Here is a 13,555-nt window from a genome sequence, read left to right on the forward strand (position 1 = left end):
AATCATGTGCCTTCCACAGCGGAGTGCGACAGGTTTATTAACCCCTTCACAACCCGAGGGAGTGTCGCATTCTCATAATCTTGATGAGTCGAAAGGAATTTAAGTTAAAGGGCATGAAGCTGAGGGGATCCTGATCTTAGAAAGGTGCTGGGAATTTTTTGAAAAAATAAAAATTAGAATCCAGAAACAAGTTTGTGATGTTTTTCACTTCATGAATGAAATCTTAACTATTATTGTGTGTGTGTGTGTGTGTGTGTGTGTGTGTGTGTGTGTGTGTGTGTGTGTTCAGTGTTCAAAAATAGAAATAGCGATGCTTACATTGGCATGGTGCCCAGCAGCATTCTCATGACAGACTAAATGGAACGCCACTCATCAAATGCACGGTGCCCTGTCTCAAGAGGGTATGTGTCAAAAAAGGAGGTTTACAGCCCTGCATATGAAGAACATCTTCCACAAAATGCCCACTAAAATGGGAATGTTCCATTCATCAGGATAATCCAGCACTGATAATTAGCGTGCAGCACACAAACTCCCTCTTGTGAAAGGAGAAAGAAGCCATCAATTGTTTTGCTAATTAAGATGAATATTACCCTTCTGAAATGAACCAAAAACTTGCATGATACCTAAATGCACCCTTCCCCTTTCCCAAGGGAGATCAACCATATTAAAGAATAATTGCTTTATGTTTTCGACTAAGACAAGAATACCTATGTTACATCTGAAAGGATTCAGAACCAGTGTGATCAACTACTGTAAGAAATGAATCGCTTTATCTAAATTATTATGTATTCAGATCAATTTGAAAATGCAGATCTGCACCTTACCACGTTTAGAAGTTGTGGGCCTCAGCATCCTGTTAGAATGTCAAACAGTCCTGAAAAGCAAAGAAGACAAATATGTATAAAAGATTAATCCCAGGATGGTCACCTTCTATTTACAAAACCTTTGTGTGCCCACATCTAAAAAGCACAACAGTTACATTTTGTTTTGAGAGCTTTCTGTTCACCAGCATTGTGACTTGTCTGGACAACATACTTCACAATCGGTAATGATGGTTAATATGTTCAGTTCTATTATATAGAAACAACATTAGTCCATTCAGCCCCTCAAGCCTGTTCCATCACCCATTAGGGAAAGGAGCAGGCCATTCAGCCCCTTGAGCCTGTTCTACCATTCACAGGATAGCAATAGGCCATTCAGCCCTTCTGCCACTTAATGAGACCATAGCTGGTCTGTATCTCAACTCCTGAACTAGTAATCCAGAGGCCCAGTCTAATGCCCTGGGGGCATGGGTTCAAATCCAACCATTGCCGCTGGTGGAATTTAAATTCAATTAATTGAATTTTAAAAATCTGGAATTGAAAGCTCGTCTCAGTTTCATGACCTCATTACTATCAACTGCCATAAAAACCCATCTGCTTCACTAATGTCCTTTCGGGAAGGAAATCTGCCGTCCTTACCTGGTCTGGCCTACATGTGACTCCAGACCCACAGCAATCTGGTTGACTTTTACCTGCCCTCTGAAATGCCCTAGCAAGCCATTCAGTTGTCAAGGGCAATTAGGGATGGGCAACAAATGCTGGTCTTGCCAGCGATGCCCACATCCCATGAAAGAATATATTTTTAAAAAACCTTAATGCCTTTGTATAACAAAGATCAAACTGCACTTGCTTCCTTGCGGTACGGACAAATGTGTGTAACTGTGTGTTATTTTGTGCTAAGATCTGAAGAGGGCAGTACGCTCTGTGAGTTGCAGCCAGCTCCGACTGAAGAATGCACAAGTACAACAGGGCTAGCGAGTGCCTTACTCAGCTCTTCACAGCATCGGGGAACATTTCTGTGCAGACTAAAGGTCGCGTCAAGGATAAAAAGAGTGTAGTGTGGAACTGTTCCAGAAGCAACGTGACGCAAGGAAGAGGCAAACGAGTTAACATTCCTTCCAAGAAGTGTTCAGCTTTTGTTTTTGCCCCAGTCAATATTATTATGGATGGTTTCTCTAGTAGTAAAACGAGTGTTAGAAAACGAACAAACGGGCGAGATTTAATTAACTCACTACATGCACATTTCATCACTTATTGCTATGGTAACATTCAGCTGCTCAAGAGCCAGGCTGGGCTTTAATCAGATGGTTGTCGTCATCTTTCCTTTGCTGCAGGAATCTGCTTGAATTTACAGCCAACATGTTGATCCCACTGATAACTTCCAGTAATTTAGTGCTGGTTTCTTTTTAAACAACGCACACACAATCCAGGAGGCTGTTGTACCGCCCACTAAAGGATGTTGGTCGAAACCAGATTTATAAAGTTATAAAGGGACTTGGGGGGGGGGGGGGCGGCAGTGGATGCGCCTCTAAGCCTCTTGTGTCAGCTAAACCGAGATAATTGGTTTTCCAGATCGTTCGTGACACAAATGCAATAAAGCCTCCCCAAACACCTGTTGGCAAGGAGGGATCAAGGATACAAGGAGGGGAAACCCCCACCGCTGCTCACTTTTTAAAAAGCCCATATTCATACTTTCCCTTCGCGGAAAGAGAGCCCTGGCGTTTTGAGTTGCGACTTTGCACTGCCCAAGCTACTTCCCAGAATGATTGGCTTCAGCAGCTCTCAAGAAAGGAATGGTATGTGTATTTCACGATAGTTCATACTTGTTGAGATAATGAAAGGGATATAAAAAGAATTCCAGGTGGGAGAGACGGGGGCGGGGGCGGTGGTGGAGTGGAGAAAGACCAGTGTTAAGCATTTTGATGCCCCATGTAGATCACTTAAAAAAAAAATAGCCAGAGAATAGTCTCTTCATTATCTCAAGACAAGGCTCCAGATTATGTAACAGTCTCGGGGGCAGCGGGGCTGCTGGCAAGTATTTTGTACATGTGTGGAGGGTAAGAGGGAGAGAATTCACACACACACACGGATTGCAATAGCAGCGAAGTTTAAAAGGAAGAGGGAACACTCTTCACAGAAGGAGCAACTGCAAAGTGAGCGAGCGAGCTGGAGATGCAATCTGATAAACTGTACTCTAGGAAAGCGGGGCTGGCTGGAACAAAACTAATGGCCCAGGCATTGGAACAGGAATTACAAAAAAGGACTGGAGCAGATTCTTGCAGTCAGATTGGGTGGTCCCTAAATTGGAAAACTCCCATACCTTACGCCAACTCATTATGAAAGTCAGGGAGGAGGTCAGGAAAGATTGCTACATGTGGAAGGAATGTCCCAAGTTACATGCAGAGATAGTTGCCTCGCTAAACAAAGAGTAAAGTTTGGAAACAAAAAGGGCTCTCGCGAAAAAGGGGCAGGGCTGTGGGAACAATTTCAGATTGCTCTGGCAAAGAGCTAGTACAGACACGATTGGGGCCGAATGGTCTCTCTTTGTACTGCAAGCGTCTTTGGGTCCCCCGCCCTTAACTTCTTCCACGCAACTCCCTCTCGAACTTGTTGCTTCCATCGTTTCCCAGGGCAGTTTGCTTCACATCTGCTCAGGACCCTCTTGTAAATGGGTTAAATTCAAACTGCTTGTTCACCTTTTCCTGAACTCGAGGGAAGGGCTGCATTTTAAACACAATACTTCTGATCACTGTGTTACCACGAGGCTGCTTTCGTGGGCTTGCACCAATACATTCAGAAAAGTAGCAAACTTGCACTTCCATGTTGCTGCCGGTATAGAGGTAGCGTCTTAAATTAAAAAAAGTCATTGGTTCAGGCCAAATTTCAGGGCTTCAGCACATAATATAGGAGATCACCTCAATGAGGGAGCGCTGCTATCTTCACTGAAATGAGGCACTGGATTGAGGTCCTGTCTGCCCTCTTACCCAAGTGTGAAAGATCCCATGACACTATTTGGAAGAAGAGCAGGGGGGTTCCCCCCCGGTGTCCTGTACAATATTTATCCAACAATCAACAAGATTCTCTGACTATTAATAGATTGGTGCCTGTGGGAGCTAGTTGTGCGCCCTACATTATAACACTGATTACACTTAAAGTCTATGCCTGACTCTTTGCGCTTTGGGACATCCGGAGGTTGTGTCAGGCGCTATAAAAATGCAGACCCTCTTTTTCTGTTCAGAGGGTTGGAACGGATTCCCTGGCAATTATTCAGAGAAGGGCAGGGAGCTCTCCCAGTGCCCTAGCCAATAGCCTAACTTCAATCAATACCACCAAAAACAGATTAAACTAACTCCATTTCATTGTTATTTGTGGGAACTTGTTTGCTGGGTCTGCCTTTGAGCGACAGTAACTACAGTGCGGAAGTAACTCATTGGCTACAGATTACTTCGGGTGCCTTGAGGATTTGAAGGGCATGGCATTAATTCTTTCTCTCTGATATATATCGCAAAGCGCTCTCTCCAGACACAACCCAAGTACATAAAGAATCTATATTTCCAATTATAAGATGCATTTTTATTCCTCCCCAACATATTCCAACAAATCTTCTCTCACATTGCAGCATTTTTTTTCCAGAAATATAAAAACATATTTCATGGTCTTCTCCCATCCCTCAAGCTGTATTTGAATACAAGGCAACAGACATTTTCAATAATAAAAGCAGAAAATGCTGGAAATACTCAGGTCAGGCAGCATCTGTGGAGAGAGTCAAGGAGTTAACTGTCAGGTCGATGACCCTTCACACATTTTCAATCCCCTTCTTGCGTGTTAATATCACCACCGAGATTTCCCACTTTTTCTACCTTTCAGATACCGACAAAGTACGGAGTAGTAGTTGGGGTTAATATAGAAACGGTTCTCTGTCTGTTTATTGGATCTGGCCTGGTAACATCTGGAATCCTGTTACAATTCCACTTGAAAAAGCGAAACACGTGGAGGAAAACATTTCAATCCCGGCTAGAATCATGTCTCAATGCCAGCGCCACTTCATTCCATAATAGTAATGAATAGGCGCAGCTATGGAAACAGCCATTCCGAGTTGCACATGCCAACTCTCACGCTAAGTAATTATACATAGCGCCGGCACTCAAATTAATGAAGGCTGATTTCTTTGGAACTCCACACACTGGTTGCCTGCCGCCCAGTCTTGCTCTCGCATGAAGCCATCACCTCATACTCGAGGTGACAGGACTCCTCGCTAGCCCTCTCAGCAACACACAGCAGATTCAACCAAAGCAAAAACGCACCGCAATAGGATCATCTAATTCGCTTCCCAACACGATTTCTGCGCCCAACCTAAAGCACGGGTAATTTGCAGAGTTCGTAACCTGCAATTATCTCTAATAATAATATTGTAAATAAACGAAAGTCGCTGTTTTAACTGCCTGCCTCAAAACGTTGGCTGATTAAAAAGGTTAAACGCAGCAACTGAGCAGATTATTTATGTTTGATCTGCCTGTGCTCCAAGCTGCGAACGTTGTTATCTGTCCGTCACTCAATTTCTCTAAAAAAAAATACTGCAAACACTGTTGAATGTTAAGGAAAGATGGTCCTTGTATATTTGAAGAGATCACCAATGCAGAAGACAGTGTAATTGTGGCAATGCCACCATGCATTAGTGCTTGCCATTATAATTTTGGCCACTTTTCTGCTCTCTTCAGCCCTCAACTCTTTCTTAATGTTGGACTGTGGGCTATCAATGTCATCAGGTTATTTAACAATAAGGATGGAGATCTCACCATGGTCTGATCTGTCCTCTTAGAGTCAGCTGTGTGGCTAAGTTGATAGCAATCTCTCCTGTCTTCAAGTCATAAGATCATGGGTTCAAGTTCCCCTCCGGAGATTTGAGCACATAATCCAGGCTGTATAGTGGTACAATGCAGCACTGAGGGAGTGCTACACCATCGAAGGTGCCACCTTACAGTGAGAGTTTAAACCAGGGCTCCATCTTCCCTCTCAAATGGATGTAAAAGATCTCATTCCACTATTTCGAAGAGCAAGGGGCTTTGCTGTTTGTGGGAGCTTGCTGTGCACAAATTGGCTTCCATGTTTCCTACTTTACAACAGAAACTGCACTTCAAAAAATATGTCATCGGCCATAAAGCACTTTGGGGCCTCCTGAGGTCATGCAAGGTGCTATAGAAATGCAAGTCTTTCTCTTCTGTGGAACAGTTTGGCCTCTCTGCTTCCAAAATAAGGTCAGGTGAGTTTTGTTAGCTATTATTTCTATCTAAGTATTTATTGACGCAGTGAGCTAGGAGAAAGGCCAAAAAGGTTCTGATAAAATACTAATTCAGTATTTAAAAAAATCTTTTATTAATATATTTCATAAGTTGAGTCACTATCTATGCTCTGTGTGAATGCACCAAAGGAGAAACTCAGCACTCAGCGACAGGGAGTGGAATGAGGAGACACAGGTTTGACATGATGAAGAGTCACCCTCAGTTCCACCTATTTATAGATTTTTTTTGTCCCCACTGAACACAGTGGGAAGGACAAGGAACTTCGTTTCTGTGCGTTCAAAGAAAAAGGAGCAAAACAATGTAAAATGACCTTCAACACAACTGCACAAATATATATATCATTTTAAAAAGATTTCGAAACATAGCAGCATTTGATCAGAAAGCGGTAAATGCTGTGCGTTTGGACAAATTTAATGCAAGCAATTTTTGAGCAAGAAATTTCAGCAATCTTTCTCTTTGGCAGCCAGTGTTGTATGGGGAACCATGCTCCAGAAAGAATCTTCAGGTGGGGGAATTGCAGCCTAGGGCTGGGGAAGGGGTACATAGTTTCAAAGATACAACTTAAAAGTTCTAGAAGGTCTCATATTGATTTAGTGATTGGCTGAACCATAAAGATCATTAAGGTTCTAGGTTTGGGTCAAAAGAACAGGAGCAGGCCATTCAGCCCCTCCAACCTGGGACTGACTGGACCCTTCTGTGCCATAATGACTATGACTCTATGACCCCACACACAGCAATGGTAGGTTGAAAGAAGCTCACCTGGGATGTTCAGCCACCAGTCTGGTTTTTGGCTTTCACCCAGAATGTTCTGAAATGAAAACCGGGCAATGGTGAGGGAAGATTGCCCTCCGTGAGTTTCACAGCAAACCAGAATCTCATTTGCACCAAACTCCTGAAACAATTTTGCTACACCATACACAGAGGAAATCTTCTCCAACAAGTCTTGATTTGAAAAAAAAAGCTTCTTTTTCTGCCTCATTTACTCCAGGGTCTGGTCCTATGGGGTGTCAATTATTAAGGCTTGCAAATGAATTTTCATTAGCAACTCGGCAAACATCAAAAGGCAAATTCCCAAATCCCCGTCACTCTTATTTGCCTTTGGATGCACCAGGTGGTGTCAAATAGATAGAACCAGCACTAAGGAGCTACCGATCTAGTTGTCCCTTTACAACAAACCAGGATATTCCTGCTTAACTATACACTGGGCATATTCTAGTATTTCACCCAAGTGGCCGTAGTCCACTAGTGACCCAAGATATGGAGAAGGGTAGCACAGTGGTTAGCACCGCAGCCTCACAGCTCCAGCGACCCGGGTTTAATTCCGGGTACTGCCTGTGTGGAGTTTGCAAGTTCTCCCTGTGTCTGCGTGGGTTTCTTCCGGGCGCTTCGGTTTCCTCCCACATGCCAAAGACTTGCAGGTTGATAGGTAAATTGGCCATTATAAATTGCCCCTAGTATAAGTAGGTGGTAGGGAAATATAGGGACAGGTGAGGACGTGGTAGGAACATGGAATTAGTGTAGGATTAGTATAAATGGGTGGTTGATGGTCGGCACAGACTCGGTGGGCCGAAGGGCCTGTTTCAGTGCTGTATCTCTAAACTAAACTAAGTCTTTTTAACCCAACCTACCCAACAGGTTGTGTACCCCCACCTATTGAGGTCGATGGAGTGTAAAATCAGGTGGGGTGCTAAATGGCCGACCAACCCAAACACACCCAGTTCCTGCCTTGCTGGTTAAAATTAACCCCTCCATTGAGTATCGGCTGCCTATTCGACCATGGGTTGGGGATGAGGGCACCGCATATCTCACGTCCTTGGCCCAATCAACCCAACTAACAGCTCATAAAAGCCTTTTCATTCACTGCGCTCTTTCTAACTTGTCCTTTACATTTCTTCTCTGCCAAACACCCTAGTTTGCTCCCTCTCCCAGACCTCCCAGTCATTTTACAGTCAGCTCGAGCCTGCTGCCAAGTTGGCCTGAAACACAGGGTTCACTGACAGACACTCCCCTGGAGGCTCAAAGGGTCTTTTAAAAATTAAATCATCAAATGCAAACTCTGGTAAGAGCTTGATATACTTTCCCCTTCCTTGCAAAATGCTCTCTGTTTTTCACAACAGCAGGAATATGTCAATACTTCACCGTTGATAAGTGACTGAAAGAATTACAAACACACACATTAAGTACATGACAAATCTACAAAGGCTGAACTGCTGGTTAGCTACTAGTGGAGATATGATCTTATAGTAAGTACATTAATTTTAAAAGCTGTTCTGGTCGGGAACACCTGCTTCGGTGGCAGTAGCAGTCATCGTGGTCTTCCGGCTGACCCGGACACATAAGAAATATCCTGACTCCCCAAAGCCTGTCCACCATCTACAAGGCACAAGTCGGGAGTGTGATGGAATACTCTCCACTTGCCTGGATGGGTGCAGCTCCAACAACACTCAAAAAGCTCGACATCATCCAGGACAAAGCAGCCCACTTGATTGGCACCTCATCCAGCCCCTTCAACATTCACTCCCTCCACCACCGACGCACAGTGGCAGCAGAGTGTACTACATACAAGATACACTGCAGCAACTCACCAAGCCTCCTTCGACAGCACCTTCCAAACCTGCGATCTCTATCACCTAGAAGAACAAGGGCAGCAGACGCTTGAAACACCACCACCTGAAAGTTCCATTCCTCATTGTACACCATCCTGACTTGGAACTATATTGCCATTCCTTCACTGTTGCTGGGTCAAAATCCTGGAACTCGCTCCCTAACAGCACTGTGGGTGTACCTACACCACATGGATTGCAGTGGTTCAAGAAGACAGCTCACCACCACCTTCGCAAGGGCAATTACTGATAGGCAATAAATGCTGGCATAGCCAATGACACACACATCCTATAAATGAATAAAGAAAAAAAATCAGACCTGGTAGACAAAGCTTCGCTCAGACATGTTCAAGTTGTCTGAAAGCTGCCAAAGTCTCAAGAGTAAACAATCAGCTTAATGTGTTTGTCTGCAATTTCTTCAACCCCCTTGTTTAACAGGGAGAATTGAGGCATTTAAAATCAAACAGATTAAAGACAAAAGAACTTGCATTTCTCACATAGAATTCTTCTTCTTTTGGGCCTCCTTATCTCGAGAGACAATGGATACGCGCCTGGAGGTGGTCAGTGGTTTGTGAAGCAGCGCCTGGAGTGGCTATAAAGGCCAATTCTGGAGTGACAGGCTCTTCCACAGGTGCTGCAGAGAAATTTGTTTGTTGGGGCTGTTGCACAGTTGGCTCTCCCCTTGTGCCTCTGTCTTTTTTCCTGCCAACTACTAAGTCTCTTCGACTCGCCACAATTTAGCCCTGTCTTTATGGCACATAGAATTAACAGCACAGAAACAGGTCCTTCAGCCCCAGGGGTCAGTGCAGGCATTTGCTCCACATGAGCATACTTACAACCCCTGGAAGACTTAAAGTGCTTCAAAGCTAATGAAATACTTTTATTTTTAAAAGATATTCACTATTGTAATGTAGGAAACACGACAGCCAATTTGTGCACAGCAAGGTCCCACAAACAGCAATGAGGTAAATGGCCAATTTAAAGCTTTTTTAGTGATGACTGGTCAAGGGATGAATATTGACCAGGACACCTACCTTTTACATGTGCCTGAGAGGGCAGATGGGGTCTCTGTTTAATTGTCTTATCCAACAGATGACAGCTCTAGCCAGTTGGCAATACTGCACTGAGGTATCTAACCCAAGTGATAGTTGCTTATAGGAGGAGCCTTGGCAATTTTGGAGGGGTGAGGTGGAGGAGGGAAAACCAGACAGTTGTTCCTCATTGGACAATCACATACCCATGCACTTTCAACAGGTGTCACTGGATACCAATTAAGAACAAGGCTGCAATTACCACACCCAAGGAAGGCCATTCGGCCCCTCTCAATTCATCTTGAAAGTCTCTATCTCCACCTCTCCCATCCACTGCTGCATCAGTTTCTTAAATGATTCAAGTCTTTGCCTACTTTTATTCCTATGTTCCCAACTCAGCACATTTATAAAATCATCCAGCAATAACGAGGTTTCTGACAAAACTGTAGCGCCTTGCAGGAGAGTGAGAGTGTGAGTGTGAAAGAGAGTGGGTGTGAATGAGAGAGAAAAACAAACATATGCACAAAGGGTAAGTGGATGAAAGCTCACCTAAAAATACCTAAATGAGAAAGTAAATGAGTTTTACCGTTAACTATATCTGGTTACTTATCAGTGCAACAGTGTACATTATTCCCTGGTGTAGTGATGGACATTGTCTGCTATTGAGGCATTGATCATTGGACATGGGCCAGCCAACAAGAGCATATGGTATTTAAATGAGCCGTCAAGTCCTCGATCAGTCTACAGCGACAGAGTTAATAGACTGACGGACCAGCTTTAGAGCGGATGCTTTGTTAACACTGCAGGGTTCCTTCACTCAAGACTGGGCAGCAGCCAGGATGAAGATACAAGGCTCATGCTCTGATCAAAGCAGTGATTTACATAGAAGTTACAGCAATAGAAACAGGCCATTTGGCCCAAGTGGCTCATGCCAGTGTTTATGCCCCACACTAGCCTCATGGGCTGTAAAGTTGCTCGGAACATCTTGAAAGGCTCTATAGAAATGTGAGTTCTTTCTTTCTTTCTTTTCACTTAATAATTGCTATATAAGCGAACTTAAGAATACACAAGACTCAAACAGCCATCAAGGTCCCTCTTGTACTGAAGTATGTTTTGTGAGATGTTGGAGTTTAATTTTTCAAAGGTAACTGTAATCAGTTCCAAACTATTGTAATATGTTAAATTCTTAAATTGTGCTGCTATTATCAAGGTCAGGTTGTGCTGGTTTTGTTAGAATTTGAAATTAAATTTACCCAAAATAGACAATTGTGTGACACTACTCTATGGCCTTGTGGGTAAAGACACCACCAGTTAAAGCATTGGAAGGCCACATGGCTTGACCGTGACCTGTGTCGAGCCAGCAGATCTCCGTCAGAGTGGCACTCTGACTGGCATCAGCTCCCATGGGCTTGGGACAGGGAAAAAGCAAAAATAAAAATTAGCCAGTATTGCAGCTCTCGATTGTTGTCTAGTGACCTCTACTGGGCATCGCCCACGTGTGCACATCGGGTAATGACACTTTCAGCTGTGATGCTCCTCAGGGTGCCCCTACACTCACTGTCTAAGCTTATGTGCTTACAGCCACTTTGAACAAAGCACAGAGGGGTATTAAGGTGGCAGGGAACTATAGTCCATGGAGTAGATGCCATCTTGAGAGAAGGCTTGGACTGGCAAATCACTTCTAAGCAAAAACCTTCAACCAATGCAGTGGTAAAATGAAACAAGTAATTTTAAACTCAACATATCCCTGACCATGGACACACATCCCCATGGGCTCTCGGTGACTATTACAAATTATCATCAACAGACCCATAGGTTAGCTGTACCTCCCTGAGGCTTCGATCCTGAATAAAATATAAGCTCTGGATAAGCAAATGGTGGCTGGAAGGGAGCGCATAGCTTTCTTGCTTTGGTAGCTGGTTTTCAAGTCTCCTCAGCACTGGCTGTGCTGTCAAAAGCTTCATCTTTGGCTGGCAATTGGGTTGCCAAGCAGATTCGGATGTTTACATCAAGCCTTCATTTGAGAGATATATCTTTAAAACCGCTGGAAGGACCAGTGGTTAGTTGGAATGCGGGTGTCTGCCAGGCTTGTGCAAGAAAAATTAAGTAAATAGGGAGGGGGGGGGAGAAATGGCTGAAAGTGTAATCAAACAATGCAGTTTAATGATGTCCTTCAGTGATGGGCAATTCAATATAACTTATCAATCTGTTAGTAAAGGTCAAACCGTGGTTGAGTTGTCAGCATCCTCTGCAAACAATCCAGCATCACAAGAGGGCGTCTGTCATTCCAGAGGAGGGCCACATTTGGAACAATCAGATATTTGTTTCAGTCTCATTGGTACTGCGTATGCATTGAGCTGTCTTGTCTAATGTCCTGCTCCTATTGTGGCTGCGTGTTGACAAGAGAAAGGAAACATACACTTGCTTCAGGGTCTGAATGAGAAACATCAGTCCCGTGGAGCAAGCAAAAGCAGGTTTGTCTTTTTTTCCCCCAAACACCTCCCCCCCACCCCCCACATGAATGCGCATGGTTACCGTAGCTTACGTGGCTCAGGTGATAGCGCTCTTGTCTTGGAGTCAGAAGGTTATCACTCTGGAGACTTAAGCACAAAAATCTGGGTTGACACTCCTATAATATTGCAAAAGGAGCACTGCACTGTTTGATGTGCCATCTTATGGACGTGCTGTGAATACATGGCTAGCTTTCTCAGGTAGATGTAAAAGCTCCTGTGTGACTATTTTGAAATAAGAGTTCTTCCTGGTGTCCTGTTGAATATCTATCCCTCAACCATTACTAAAGCAGATTATCTGGTCATTATCACATTGCTGTTTGCAGGAGCCTGCTACATATAAATTGGCTGCTGCGTTTGACATTATAACAGTGACTGCGCTTCAAAAGCACTTCATTTCTGTAAAGCACTTTGGGATGTCCTGAATTTGTGAAAGGCGCTATATAAATACAAGTCTTTCTTTACCAGTAGGCCTTGTCCAAATGATCGCTCTCGGCTTAGGTCCAGACAGTGAGCGTCAACAGGGTATTCAATTGTGGAGGGCATCTCATCATCCAATTCTCATACAGGAACAGCGATGGCATCTGGAGTACTCCATTCACTTTTAGCCAACGCACTACAGCAAGAATATATTGGTCTTGGAGGGGGTGCAGTGCAGATTCGCCAGAATGACAACGGGCCTGAGAGTTAAATTTCGCAGACAGATTGCATAAACTTGGCCTGTACTTCTGCGAGATTAGAAGATTACTGTGTGATCTAATTAAGGTGTTTAAAATGTTAAAAAGGAATTGATAGGATAGATAGGGAGAAACTATTTCTTCTGGTGGGGGAAATCAAGAACACAGGGGAGGGGCATAATCTTAAAATTGGAGCTAGACCGTTCAGGAGCAAAATCAGGAGATACTTTTTTCATATAGTGTAACAGAAAGCTGGAATTCTCTCCCCCAAAAGGTTGTGGATGCTGGGACAATCGAAATTATTAAGTGCAAGATTGATTGATTTTTGGGCAAGGGTATCATGGGATATGGAAGCAAGGTTGGTAAACGGAGGTCAGGTGCAGATCAACCAGGAGTTCATTGAATGGCAGAGCAGGCTTGAGTGGCTGAATAGCCGACTCCTGTTTCTATGTTCCAATAGCAATAGGAGGAAACCCTGGCTGATATTTCCCCACCCCATAACAGGGGCATTGAGGTAAATTGCCACCCCTGCTGTGATTAACTAACTCAGGAGAGGCCAAGAACTGAACCCGAATCCTGCTGGGCAGTCACAGCATCCTCACCAAATGAGCAC

At 43.9% G+C, this 13,555-nt stretch overlaps 1 protein-coding gene across 15 annotated transcripts in view; it reads right to left on the reverse strand.

Annotated features, from left to right (window-relative positions):
- Positions 1-13,555, reverse strand: part of adgrl2a (adhesion G protein-coupled receptor L2a) — an 877,972-nt gene that overhangs the window by 432,510 nt on the left and 431,907 nt on the right. For 13 of the 15 annotated variants that reach the window (XM_068036644.1, XM_068036649.1, XM_068036640.1 and 10 more), the window contains one exon: positions 825-874. The gene's annotated coding sequence lies outside the window, so the exon portion shown is untranslated. Of the gene's footprint in view, positions 1-824; positions 875-6,880; positions 6,916-8,706; positions 8,732-13,555 lie in introns of those variants that run through there. The other 2 variants (XM_068036647.1, XM_068036646.1) reach the window with 2 other exon arrangements.

Source organism: Heterodontus francisci, chromosome 8 (genome assembly GCF_036365525.1).
Source record: "Heterodontus francisci isolate sHetFra1 chromosome 8, sHetFra1.hap1, whole genome shotgun sequence".
Classification (NCBI taxonomy): Eukaryota; Metazoa; Chordata; class Chondrichthyes; order Heterodontiformes; family Heterodontidae; genus Heterodontus; species Heterodontus francisci.